We start from the raw sequence: 13,457 nt of genomic DNA, 5'->3' as shown, positions 1-13,457 counted from the left end.
AAGGGAAACTTTTTGTTTATAAATTCAGCTCTGCTATTCCAACAATTATCTCAAAAGAAGCAGTAACCTTGCCATCTTGCCACACTTCTTTTCACACTTGCTTTTGCAGTTCTTCACAGTCACACAGTCCAAGTCATTCAGCTACACGCTCCTGGGCCTCTGCTTTGACTCAGTCTGAAAGGAAACCCTTGGTGCAGCCTGGCTCCACTCCTGGAGTCCTGCCTTCTTAACTAACACTTAGTACTGAGGCTTACGTTGTTAAAACATTAATCCAATTAGGTCTGTGACTAATTGCTACCGCTGTCACCTTTCACTGTTAGGTATAAAAATCAGATAAGTAAAAAAACCATAGCAGCCTCAGCCCAGCTGTTTCTACCAGGAAATACCATGGAGTGAAAAGCCTACCACCAGTACCTGAAACTAACAACCACCAGTCACCCAACAAGATGAAAGCATAAGGGACACTGAGCACAGGGCTGCGAGGATGAAAGGGAACATGCCACAACTGGACAACAAATCATCAAATGACAATTACACAGTTTTAAGTGACAAGCAAACTACTTTTCCTTTATGGTTTCAAATGCTACAGCCTTTAAACCAGTACAAATGAAGAAAGCAAATGGTAAGGAAAGCTATGAATGAGAACAGAGACAGTGAATGAGAGTCTTTATATACAATGTGAAACTTTCATAAGGACTCCCCAGTTTACAAACTTATCTTCTCTGATATTAATAAAATCCCTGATTACCCTTTGCTTCAAAGGATTTATGCTTAGGTCAACACTGGAGCCAACAAATCTATCCACTCGGTTTGTGCAGTCAAAACAATTGCTCTTTCAGTATCTATCTACTTTTTGATCACTTCTGCTAGTAATGAAAGTTCACAATGTACTATGGTTATTCTAAAATAAAACAAAAAGCAGAAACAACCCCCACTCATAATTTCAATCTGCAAGCAAAGATAATGAACATAACTGCAAGAAAAAGCATTCAGTTTGATAGCTGCAGAACTCACTAGTTCCTGCTTAATTAAAAAGCTGTTAAAAACCACCCATGTTTTGAGGCTGGTGCATTTCATACAGTCAATAACCATAAGATAATTTGCAAATGATGCAGTTAAGAGGGAAGAAAAATTCACCTTCTAGTACCTGTTCCCTCTTGTCGCAGGTAACTTATAACCCATACTCTCAGCTGTAGAAAGGGGCTATTAACATAAAGCTGAGGCACATTTTTTTTTCTATAGCTGTTACTCTGGTATAAGTTCTCCCTGACACTTGCTCTGGAAAGATCAGAGAGGGGTTTTTAGCTCATTTTAAGCCTTTTCTAAAGTACTTTCTAAAGTGATATAAACTCCCCCAAAATTTGCAGTTGTTTGATATATTACTGCCTCGAAGCTGCTCATCACTGCCCTGCTGCCACAGTTCACCACTGCCACAAGAAAAGGAGTGGCAAAATCAGGTATGCGAACTTACTACACCTCAAATCTCCACTCCAGTTAGCAAATGGGATGGTATTTCTCTTCATATGAAAGCAACAGGTGAAAATACAGCTCTCTTATGACAGTACATCAGGAAGGATGCTAAATTTTCATCTTACCATGTTATTTCTTTCAGTAAATCATACTGGGAATTATTACTGGAAAGAAAGATTAATCTATGTGAAAGCGAATTACAATTCCTTGTGTAACTCAGTTGCAGAGCAATAAAATGCCTCCAATGCCATACTCATAATATCTTACACTCGGTACCAATCACAGACAAGGCTGGGTTTGTATCAAACGTATGGGGAATTTGAATAGTGACTGTACAAATTGGTTAAAGCATGAAAAATAAATTATGATGATTTAGTGTTCCCTGCAGGCTGGCTCCCAGAATATAATTTACCGCATTAAGAATACGGCCAGCCCTTCTGGAGCACTGGATTTTAGACCTGCCCAAATCTACCTGCATCTGTTCATGACCTAAGCAGATGAGGTTTTTTTTCCTACTGTCACTGTACAGTAGTGTTTCTCATGTTCTAATTACTAACTTTTAAACAGAAATAAAACTTAACAATTCGTCATAGGACCACAATCTATCTTCACATCAGAAATATCAAGACAAAGAAATCATGTGGAGCTACTGTGAGTGGAAGTTCATCTAGATATTCACGCCAAGTTTGTTGTGCCTGTTCAGGCAACTGAATATAGCAGACACCTCCTTCAGAAGGCCAGAGACAGAAAACTGCAGTAATGATACTAAAGAAAAGGCTCCTGCTTTGTAAGCAAAAGGGTTTGTGTGAAAGTAACTTAAAATGATCAACATTGCCAGCCTAGCAGCAGCTAGTAGAAATGAAACGTGTATATTTGACTGTTTCACACCAAACATACAAATACAGCAACTCCCAATAATATCTGGACACCAGATACATATTTGTAGCAGCTCCACGTCTTTCCAGATTTCATACTCATCTTCGCATCCTTATAAGTGACTCTGCCAAAATCGGGGAACTAATCAGGTTGTGGTATCACTCTCCTGTAAAATACTACATTAAGGAAACACAACAATATAGTGCCTTCAGAAGGCATCAAAAGCAATCAAAGCAGACAAATCCTGACTCAAGCAGATCAGCTGTTTTACGTACTGCTGCCTTGTTTATGCATCAGACAAGCAAATCATGGTAAGTCCACACACAGTATGTTGAGTGATAGCAAAGTGCCAAGTGAGCACTGCCCAACCTCCTCGAGTCAATTTGCTAAGCTTCTACCTTCAACCACTTGCTCTACTCCTTCCTCTGGGTCAATCATCATCTAAACAGTACAGCAAAAGTGTCTTGCTTCTCATGTGATGCCTGCTCCATGTGATGTCTGTCTCATAGTACACATCATTTCTGCTGCCTGTGTCACAGGAAAATGTAAACCCTACCAATGCAACTTAAAACACCCAGGCAAGGAGCTTCTCAAATGACCATTTTGAGATTAGCCGAGCCCAAGCTTGCCTGCCTGCATACTTGGAATAACCAGCCACCTTGTGAGATTGCCACATGTCTAGTGTGGCACATGGAAAGCTTTCTGTCACTGGCCTGTAACACCTGCTGCTGTGACAGGACTCTTAGCACTCACACTACTAGTTGGACCAGTCCTCCTTCTCCTCTGTTCTACAGGTCACCATTAGTTTGACACTCTTAACACACGTTCCTGCATTCCTGTCAGCTCTGCAGACAGCTGTCTGTGTTTCCGTACAATGCAGTACTAAAAAGCAAAGCAAGTGGAAACAAATCAATTCAAAAGCTGCTGATGTGAGTGGCAGGGAATGAGGAACACAAACAGCTCAGTTGAGCTTCCTCTACAGCAATAATGGGCCCACGGCCCCTTGCTCAAGCAAACAAAACCCCTCTCTGCATATATACAGCAGAATATAAAAGCAAAACTTTGCTTTTATCTTTTTTTCTCTCCCTTTTTAAACACTGTTTTTCTTGTAGACGTGTTCTTCAAAGACGCAAGGAGCATACACACTTTTCCTTGTTATCTCATGGTACTCACATAAATTAAGTTTAAATCTGCATCAGCACGTACTATGTCAATTTTAAACATTACATGAATACTTGGAGTAGTTGAACTGCAGCCACAGGACACACAACATCAAAGGCTAGTACTGGCCAAGGGTTGCAGCCATTTCTCTGCTACTGTAAACGAGATCTGCTTATCTGCTAAACTGCTGATAGCACAACCAACTGGAATCAAAAGCAGGGAGGGGAGAAGCCTTCCAATACAATGAGTGGACAGCACACCAAATTCTGAAGGCAGAAATGACCCATGGGTACGTAAGGAAAAGTAAAGACTCAGGAAATAGTAATTTTTTCATTCATTTTCTTTGTTACACAATAGAAACATCCTCCATTAACTGCTAATCAATTGCTAAAAATAAGAACAAGCATGACAATCATTAATTTAAGCTCTTCAGTGAATTATCTCCCTTATCTAGGGAGAACACCAAAAACCTTGATACATGGTCTTGTAACATGCCAAAAAAGAAGAAAATATGTTTCTTCTAACTACCTTCAGCAAGCAATCATCCTGTTTGTTCAGCCCTGGCCTCAGGGGCTCCTCACATGCAGGAAGTTAGGAATATATTAAAAAATCTTGCAGACTCATTGCATACAAAAAGGTTAAGATTTGCAGTTGAATGAAATGTACAAGCTACTGGGATTTATCTGGGTATTTTAATTTACATTCTACTGTCTGCAAGCCATCTACCTCGAGGCTTAACATTACTTACAAATTAAGTCAAATGCTGTTTAGTACTTATCTATTTTAACAGTATAGACCTGCTCAGCGAACTACCAGTATGGAAGACAAAGGTCTTAATTTGTTCTACTAAATCAATCTATGTGGACAGGTCAACTCATTTTTTCTTCTGTAAGACTTGGTCTCACTCTTGCAAACTGAGTCGGTACTATGCTACATCACATTACTTGGATTTCTGAAATAAAAACTTTAATAATGGTACAACATCATTGCTATAATAATTACAGCTATCAGATACTTGTTTATTATTTCACTTTTACAGTGAAAAGAGAATTTCCACAAAAGCCATTGATATAACATTTGAACACCAATCTGACTGCTTATTAAACCATGACTTACTAAGCTATGTAAAATAACCGTGTAAGAAAGTATGTGATCAGACATTAATATTTAGTTCCTGGACTGAAGCCGTAGCAATTACTTGCAAAAATCAAAAGCAAATTAACAGCTAGAAAACACATGCTACTCACTGTAAAGCCTTCTCCAATTCACATTCTGAATTTCATACAGCTATACACTCTGATAAATTAAGTTATGAGAATTAATTTTTCTCATGTGATAACAAATCAAGTTTTATCGTTGTTTTACCATACTCCTCCAAGTATACCGTTAGATGTGACATCAAATGCACAGGTGTCAGGACACATGCCAGCAATGCACAGCTTCTGCAGGTAAAACTCCAGAAACAAGATTACAACTACAAAGTATTTTAAGCAATACCTCTAAACTGAACCAGTGTAGAAAATCAAAGAACTCTATTTTTCTGTATTAATAGACAGCTAAAACCTATCATTTCAGCCTCAAAATTTAAACCCTTTTCCCTTCTCTCTCTCTTCTCTTCTGCCTCTTTCTGCCTATTACTAACTATGTGAAAGAGAATACAGCTATAAAGATCGAAGACAGAGGGAAGAAAAACAGGCATACCAATATTGTTCCTTTCTATACATGCTTTAACAGTAAATTCTTACTTTAGTCCATTCACTAGGATCTAGAAAACCAGTTTCTCTACCAGGCAATCCTCCCCACTCCTCTGCTGAAAAGTACTTACACTCCTCTTGGATGCTCCTGACACACTCATCCCTTGGCTGTCCACCAGGTAATTCACTTGAAAACCATCCCCCCGCCTCATTCCAGTACTGCTAATTCCCTGCCACTGGAGGGTAATTCATGATGAAAACAATTCCCTGTATGCTTCCACTGTCTGCACAAATTTGATTAGGAACACAACCCTTCCCAGCTACAGTCTACTGTTCTGTTATTACAGGTATGCCCTGAGAACCTGATACATTAATTCAATATCATGCCATTTCAAACTGCCTGTGTTTTCAATCTTCTTACGGAGCACAAATATGAATCTTTTAAACCCTTGACTACAAAGAACTTTCCTAAGCAGATGCACTATTAATACTAGCATTTCATTTCATAGAATACATAGCTTGACCCATTCAACACTTATGTGGTAAATAGTCAAGGAGGAGGAAATGACTTTGTTTCAGCCTATTTTAAAATACATGTGAGATGACATCTAAAGAAACATATTAAATGAAAGCTACAGGAGGCATTTTCTGAAGTGTAGCTGTCTAGAAGAATTCACCAACAAGAAGGAAAAAAAAAGAAAGCATAAGCCTTGTCACCTAGTAACTATCACAACGGGGCTCTTTTACAATAAACAGATTTAAAAGAGGACAGAAGAGTGTGCCTGGAGTGGTTCTGTAAGCAAAGAGACCAAGGTCGAGGTCCCAAGAAATAAAAATCACTGCTGTAAGAGCAAAAATATATTAAAGCTACAAAGCTTAACCATAATGTAAAGAAAGGGGCAAAAAGAGGGAGGAGGGACTTCATGGGTGTGTGCATATACAAAAACTCATTCAAACCAAAGTGGAGTTTGAGAGAAAGTGAAGAGCGTTGAGATACGCGACTCTGAGAAACAAACCTTCTGAAAGGAGAGTAATAACGAGATGTTACTAGAGTACATGCAGTTCTCTGAACACCAGACACATCCAGCCATGCATTACATAATATAATGGCCAGTCAATTATGCCAGCTCCTTTTTCACAAGAAAAGGTTTTGCGTCATCTCAGGGTACACGTTTTTCACTCACAGCTGTGCTCCTAAGAAAGACCTTGTAGAAGAGCCACTGATGAAAAGGGAATCATCTACTCTCCAAAAAAGTACACACACGATCCACAAAACAGTGTGACAGTTCTCACATAGCTAAGACCATGCGTGCTTTTCACCTCTGGATATGTAACAAGCATCCGGATGAGTTTTACAGGATAAGAAACAAACTCATTTTTAAACAAAAGTACAACACAAATTTACAAAACTATCCTCTTTTACCTTCTGTTTCATATTCATCACAGCAGAGCACTCAAATTTCCTGTAAATAGCAGACTAAAGTCTCAAAATGACCCAAAGCTGCAATACAGATATGATACATTTCAGAGATGTCTCATGGGCAGATGACCCCGACAGTAAGCAGGTCCTAAGTACCATCACACCAGGCCAGGCAAGCAGCTAAGTGACAGAAAATCTGGTGACGCCAACACAAGCAGCCCGAGTTACAAGAAGTCCCTACCACTCATACAGATTCACGCACAGCCACCACAATCTCTGCTGTGAACTTGCTAAGGAAACACTGCAAATCTCTAAACTAAGTCCACACATTCACAGGAAAAAACTACCTAGAAAACAAGCCCCTTGGAATTGCTTCAGAGCAATTCTCTGTTCATTCTAATTGGAGATCCTTATTTCCTGGTTCTTTCTGAAACAGCACTGGATCGATAACTCACAAAATTGCTGCTGTTAATCTTCATCTCGCTTTTCAAGATGGCACATTCTCAAGATAAGCTCCACTGAAAATTCATCATAAAAAATCTAAGTAGACACCCTTAAGTAATCGTCTCCTCAAATGCTCTGTATTACTCACTAACCCTCCATATTAGTTCTGGTTTCTGAACTCATGGCAAACGGAAGTAAATTAAACATAATTTATCTCCTTTATGATGCAATTCAGATTTAGTGGGCAGCTTGCCCTGTCAGATACCGGGAGAAGGGACAACGCCTGTCCTTTGGCCAGCTTCTTACGAAGATAGGTAGAACAGAGTTTAATCTTAATTTCCTCGGCCTGCCCAGTGAAAGCAAACCACTGCTTCTTTTCCCCAGTACAAGACCAGAAGACTAGGGCAGCACTACAGAGCACAAATAACCAGCTGTCTATCCCAGGTGCTGCGCTACTGTTCCGTGCACCAAATCCTAACTTACTTTATACACATCTCTACTCCTCTGTGTCCTCCTCTCCAATTTGACCAAAAATTGCTCACTTGATCCATGGAGCTACACAGATTTTTTTGTTAGCAGATCCCAGTGTTGTGGGAGAGAGCGAGGAAAGAACAGCTTCATTTTAATCCTGGAGGTGCCAGATGCAGACACTTAGGAATCATTCCAGTTTTGGCAAAGCGAATTTAGGAAGGCGGACGTACAGCTTGCCTATATTTTTAGAAAGCTGGGGGGTTTATCTCTGTATAACCCAGGTGCTGTAAGAACAGGAAATTCTACAGCCCAGTTAAACGAGTTAGAAATGTAATGCTTTCACAGTGACTGCCCTGTTTGTCCATCTGCAATTCTCTGGACAGCAAAGCGACCACTGAAGCACCTGAAACTGTAGCTGGTCTAAAGAGAGGCCAGGAACATTTCCTCTGTCGTCAGTACTCCAGCTTTCTAATGGCTCTCCAAAGATCATGTTCATTGACATATGTTATATCTGAAGATAGAAATACTATCAGCTTAGTGGTGCAACCTTTCAAAGCTGAGGCAATAATAAAAATAATAATTAAAAAAAAAATCAAGATGCATATAAAAAGGCTACTAAAAAAAAAAACCCAAACAGCTAAATCTAGAATTGGGAGATATGGAAGACAGATTTTTTTAAAAAATTTAAAATATTATCCTGATGGAACTATAGCTGCTGAGGAAAAGATGGGATTTTTTTTTCTGAATCACCCAACAGTAAATTAAAATGCAGTCATATGAACTTCCAAGAGGAAATTAAATGCATTTCACAGCTACTTTGAAGATTGACACTTACTCCTCAAGTTATATTGTAACACACTTTGCCATTACTCCAGCCTTCCAAGTATCAGTTAAAGCTCTCAGCAAGACACCCAGACACACCCACTGACTTACATTGCTCTCCTGGACTCATCCACAAATGAAACTTCCATCACATGTCTCACATTGTTCCATGCCCTGATCTTAAAAGCACTGAGCACTAGAAACAAACACACAACATACACACATACACAAACCTGGAGATGAGCTGAAACTTTGGCTCTTTTTGCTAGGATGGAATCTAATATTTACTTCTCATGCAACTAAGGACTAAATCTTAAGTCAGCAATACTGAGCAATATGTTTCAAAACAAGCCTTTTTTTTTTTCTGACATAATTTTCAAATATTCGGACATGGAAAGATCAGCAATGTCCTAAATCTATCCTGAGATAGCAGGTCCATAGTCATCCGTTGGAAATCATGATTCAACAGTAACTGATTTTTAAAAGGCGTAATGCATAATCAGTATGTACTCCACCACTTACACAACTCTGTCTCCTATTCACTGATGTTAAGCACATGTAATATTAAATTCCAATCCACAGATTGATTTTTACAAGTGGTTCACTATGCTCAAGCAGAATCCCAACTCTGAAGCCCCTCTCTTCCTATAAGCAGCTACTGAAGCTCATGAAGCAAAGATATATACGTAACTTTAATAAAACCGCATCTATCATTTTTATTCCAGTAATGTGTTAGCTCTTTTCCCATCACTGCAGTATAGACTAAAGGGTCTGGTAAAGAGTTTTTTTATATTGCCTTACATTTCAACTCGTGCATTTATGAAATGAAGTGACATATGACTGAAATCTCAATAGTCAAAAGGCTTCTCTCAGTGACGTTCTGGTGTTTGTCAGAAGACCCCAACAAAAGGGAAAACGGCACATCAGCACCATTTGAACAGTTCAGTTACAGACCCACTTCCCCCTTGCAGGTTCCCGGGCATCAAAAAGACAGAGTACAAGTGATTTAGCCAGTCGGCAATTGCAAATTCCAGTGCTAACATAAGACGCAATATAATCCAGTGTAACACTGGAGATGGACTTTATTTCAAAGAGTTAATTAGGCTTTAACGTTTGAGAAGTACTGAAGAGAATAATGATTTTTAGAATTTTCACATGAGGTAACAGCAACCAAAGTAAGACTTAAAGAAGTTACATGCAAAAAAGCTTCACAAATGCCACAGCATTTATTAAGGAAGACCGTGATTTGTTGGTCTGCTTGTTCCACAAAGGACTATTACTCTCCTTTAAATATCATGCTACAAAATACTCTACTAGAAACATAAACTTAGATGAATTACAGTAGATTAAGAAGTACTTTCTACTATCTTTAAACACATTATCCTAAGACAGAGACATTAAAGTAAATATTAACAATCAGACAGCTGTTAGAATCACAGGAACTGTCACTCCATTTCAATTTAGTTTCAGTTTCCAACACATTACACTCAGGTAAGAGACAAAGCTGTAGGATATACCAGATGTACAATGTACAATGACACTCCAACAAGACCGGTGAAGGAATAATTGTTTTAGAGGTGTAACAACTTTTTGTCGTCGTCCTCTGTTGTGCTGTTCATTATAAAACCCAATATGTATCTCTTCAAGAACTTTTCATGCCTTTACTAAAATAATAATTATCTGAGCCAACTAAAATGCTTTTCCAAGTCACTGCTAACCTGCCATGGCAGCAGAACTCTTGCTAAAAAATTTACATGACAGTAACGCTAAAAATACACTGGAAGGGAAACCTTACAGTTCATGTTAGCAGTTAGCTGTAGTGTAATCCTAATAATGCTTTCACCTAAACTAATCTGAACAGACTGAACACACCTTCCTACTTCACTTGTTGAGTGAGGTTTTTGTTTCTTTTTCTAAAGAAAAACATCTTCAACTATTGTCTACTGCTCAACACTTTGACTAGCAAAATAAATTTTTCTGTTGTCTCAAATTAATACCCAACTTATCTGTATTTTGCCTATCTTTCCCAAGAACTCCATCACAAGTGGCTTTCCCAGACTAAGCATTACATGACTAGCCAACACTGCAAAAGAGGGCAACTCAAATCCTAGAGGTAGTTCTGTTTGCAGCTGGAGTTTACAAAGAGATCAGGATTCGGCCAAAGAAGTTCTGTTTTACATGAAAAGACACAAAAAGCAGCTCTACTGTGTACCAAACAAATCAAAGGTTTCAACTAAGTCCAAAATAACTGGGACAAAAAGGACCACAAAGCCAGATATTTTACGTAATCTAGTGTGAGATGTATAAACATGGAGCCAGAAGGTCTGTTTGAAATGCACTTAATTACACATAATCAGAGCAGCAAGACACCCAAGTTCAGAAGTGGTGAAACAATAAACAAAGATGAACTGGATTGAAAAGCATCACTGAAGAAAACATCAGAAAAAGAACAGCTTAAGAAGAGATGAAGTTGATCACTACTGCCTGTAGTGTACTACTGTAATACTGCCCTTGTATTCCACACAAAACTGACAGAGCGTGGCCCTAAGATCTTGTACACCAATGGCCTTCCAGTATTTACAGACCACACTTACAGGAAACACACCTGAGTCCCACCTACACTAGCTTTCCCAATATGAATTCACTTTTGCCAAAGACCGGACACAAGATACTGCTCAAATTTAGAGAAAAGACTATTGGGATATCACCCAGTATTGCTGAGAAGGAAGATGTGACATAGCATGGTCCCATTTACATGGCAAAGCTAGAGGACTGCAATACAGACAGGACAACTGTGACTCACAATACAAGTGGGACACCAAGTCCTCCAGCTACGGCAGAACTTGACACAGTTCCCTGACTCAGCTCACACAAAGACTTGCTTTGATGCACACTCTTGAAGGGAGGGGAGCGGAACAGTGCATGTACACAGTGGGTACTCTCAGGATTTCCTTGCTTTTAGCAGTTTAATACTTACCTCAATTATTTTTCTCTTTTTAAATCTGACTTCATATAACCAAAAATTGTATATGGTGCCAAGGTGCAAAGCCCAGGATTACTACCAATTCTTTTAATATGAGTCAAGTACTTTAGAACACAAGGTTTACTCACACTTTATCTTTGCTTATGTCACAAATTGGATAGTTGAGCGATACTGTGTGTATTCCTTCAAGGCACCTCTAAGTTTTCTACCAATTCATGCAAGTGGTTAATATCGCTGTAACATTAACTCCGTGTGTGGAGTCAAGTAACAGCACAACTGCAAAATAAAGTTCATGAGTTAAGGTTTAACAAGTGGGAATGGATTTGTTTCCATCACAACACAAGTCATGGGGTACACCTTGAGACGGTTATTTTTTTTTGGAAGCTCATGTCTCGGTGGAAAACAATACACTAGCAACAGCGTCCTTTTACTATGAACTTCAAATGAGACTTGAATACTTAAGGGTTTACAGAAAGTCTTGCAATTTTCTGCTAGTAAAGTGTCTTCAGCACTCTTCAAGTGCAACACCAGCAATGGCACTCCTGTAACATTCCAGCATTTTAGCATCGTGCCTTCAACTCTGCTTTTTCTCCTCTCTTGTCACACAAATTCGTTTCTGATGAGATTTTTCCCACCTTCTTTTGAGGCAGCAGGGTCCTGGTGTACAACTTGAAGACAAGCCTTACTTACAAGGCCTTCCAACAGTTTCTGACTGGGAAAATAAGTTCAGAACAAGCCAACCCAGAACCACGTACAGGATATTGCCACTTACTGGAGCCCACACATCAACAAAAGTTGCAAACTACTGTCCTGCCTAATAACACTACTGCATACAAACAAGTGCTTGCCTTTTTTTACAGCTCTTTAAAAATTTGGCTTCAGGAAATTCAATATTAGCCTCGGGGAGTGATAAGCAACATCCCTGCTAATTAGGACCAAGAAATCATTCTTTGTATTTGGTTCTTCAGTCCTTTTCTCAAGACTTTGAAATAGTGGTCCTGACAATGCTAACAAACATTTGTCAAAACCTTAGATCAAGTCTTGTAAAACAATACAAAATATTGTTAGAAAGCCAAGGCAAGAACGGATGACTGAACAATTTCAGAAAAAGAAGAGAAGGATTCCAAAGCAACACAACAAATCCATTTTTTTTATAAAATGAATGACATTTCAAACGGACAGTCCCTTGAAACATCTCCAGACTTTTAGTTTATCATATACTTTTAGAGCTTAACAATCTCCTCCTAAGGTCAATGGCAACATAAGCATTCATAGCAGCCAGTAATTAGCGTGATTATATTTCCTTGTTGATACAAAAATGCAGCTACAGCTCCCACTGTTTCAACCATTTCCTTGTACAACAGAACATACAGGGACAATAGTCACTTGGGGATTTTTAGTGTGTTCTGCTTGCAACCTTTTCACTTCTGAAAAGCAGTTTTCAAGACAAAGCAAATCAACACTAAATCCAGACTACTGTACTTTTAACCTTACACACAGATTTCAATTCCCCGAGAGATTTTCTCCTGGTCTGCGCAGAGTCTCATTGGCAGTATACGTATACCAGACTCACCTGTGCAGACTATTTTCCAGGACAAGAGCCAAAATCTGCAAGCCTACATCATAATCATCTTGATGAAGTTGCAGTAAAGCTTCTGGCTTTCAAACCTAAAAGGGCAAGCAGCTTTTGCAAATACCATCTGCAAAAACAAGGACACGTACTCTACTGCAACAATGCGGCCGGCTCTAAAAAATAACCTTCATGCTGGTGTAACAGTTGCCGGGTTTTGTTATCTAATTATTTAACCATGTAGTGGAATCAACCAGCCAAACACCAATTAGTAACGTGGAGAAGAAAGCTGTCAAGAAACAAAGAGACGACGAGCCGGCACAGGAGCGAGAACTACCCCTCCGGGAGGTCCCGGCTCAGAAGGCGCTGCTAAGGCAGGACTTTACCTCACCCGGCACCTCAGGTCACTTCGCCCCTCTCCTCTCTAAGGACCTTGGGCCTCCCCCGCGGACCTGGCGCGACCTCTGCCAGCCCAGTGTCCCCACTGCACGCGCCGATCCCCTGGCAGCGGCCACCGCGGCAGCGTCAGGGCGCCCGGGGAAAGAA

Source organism: Buceros rhinoceros, unplaced genomic scaffold (assembly GCF_000710305.1).
Source record: "Buceros rhinoceros silvestris isolate BGI_N320 unplaced genomic scaffold, ASM71030v1 scaffold13588, whole genome shotgun sequence".
Lineage (NCBI taxonomy): Eukaryota > Metazoa > Chordata > Aves > Bucerotiformes > Bucerotidae > Buceros > Buceros rhinoceros.
This window is presented reverse-complemented; position numbering follows the sequence as displayed.